Source organism: Perkinsus marinus (assembly GCF_000006405.1).
Source record: "Perkinsus marinus ATCC 50983 genomic scaffold scf_1104296971070, whole genome shotgun sequence".
NCBI lineage: Eukaryota > Perkinsozoa > Perkinsida > Perkinsidae > Perkinsus > Perkinsus marinus.
The window spans coordinates 1-1,264 of NW_003202232.1; the positions used below are offsets into that span (position 1 = coordinate 1).

At 46.4% G+C, this 1,264-nt stretch overlaps 2 non-coding genes across 2 annotated transcripts; both read left to right on the forward strand.

Moving 5' to 3' along the window:
* The first annotated feature begins 261 nt into the window (after window positions 1-261).
* Pmar_PMAR021637 lies at window positions 262-334 on the forward strand. The gene has a single exon. It is a non-coding gene; the product is annotated as a tRNA-Arg (tRNA).
* Window positions 335-669: 335 nt separating this feature from the next.
* Window positions 670-742, forward strand: Pmar_PMAR021638. Its single transcript has one exon. It is a non-coding gene; the product is annotated as a tRNA-Arg (tRNA).
* The last annotated feature ends 522 nt before the right edge of the window (window positions 743-1,264 follow it).

Here is a 1,264-nt window from a genome sequence, read left to right on the forward strand (position 1 = left end):
GGTGCGTTCCAGGTTTGCGTAGTCTCTCGTTACTGAGGTGATTTCACTGCCGCAACGCTTCGCTAAGCTCTCAAGATTGTTGGTCTGCCAACGAACGATCTCCAATGAATTGACCTCATTTAGAACACTACGTAATGGGGGCCCCTTTATGAGGAGCAAGAGTTTTGTGATCTATTCAGCGTGTCGGATGCGAACTCATGTGTGCCGTTAAGTCGGTGTTGCGCATAGCGACGAGATAGTGGGATAAATCTCAAACTCGTTGGTCTCGTGGCCTAATGGATAAGGCGTTGGTCTTCGGAACCAAAGATTGTGGGTTCGAGTCCCACCGAGATCGTCTTCAAGCCGAAAAGTGTTCATACACGGATGCCACTGGCCGTATAGATGTCGATGTTGATTGTACACCCTTGTGACTCGTCGGAATACATGCCGAAGCTAACGGTACAAGAAGATTGTTGGTCTGCCAACAAGCGATCTCCAATGAATTGACCCCTTTAAGAACACTATGTAATGGAGGCCCCTCTATGAGGAGCAAGAGTTTTGTGATCTATAATGGAGGCCCCTATATGAGAAGCAAGACTTTTGCGATCTATTCAGCGTGTCGGATGGGACACCATGTGTGCCATGAAGTCAATGGGGGGCAGAGATGGTGGGACAAATATCAAATTTACTGGTCTCGTGGCCTAGTGGATAAGGCGTTGGTCTTCGGAACCAAAGATTGTGGGTTAGAGTCCCATCGAGATCGCTTCTCCACCGAGAACTACACCCCTCCACATATTCTTAGCATTCCTGGTTTTTTGACTCGTGCACTACCACCACAACGAGTATCATCTTGCGGCTCAAGGAGATATGTACTTATGCTTCATCTGATATGACCTCCAAGTTTCAGGGCCTAACTCTTCGTAGTTAGTGAGAAGTCGAAGACTGGTGAAAAGTTCTCTCCACATAAGTCATGTGAAGGGGTGTATATATCCATTTCGATGACTATATTGTCGGGATAAATACTGAAGCTCCAAGTACGGGGAAATTCGTGGTCTGCAAATGAGTGATCGGTAACTGATTGATTTCTAACTAAAACACTTTGTAATGGAGAACCTCTTCGCGAGATGAGTCCTTAGATTAATGGAGCTCCCTTCGTAATGTTCTCTGATGACTAAGTCATCATGACTTTCCGACCCTCCGATCCGGAGTCGTGATACACTGTCTCACACAACTAATATGCACTGCACGGAACTCATGATGCAGAACATGCGTATCATCGCTTCTT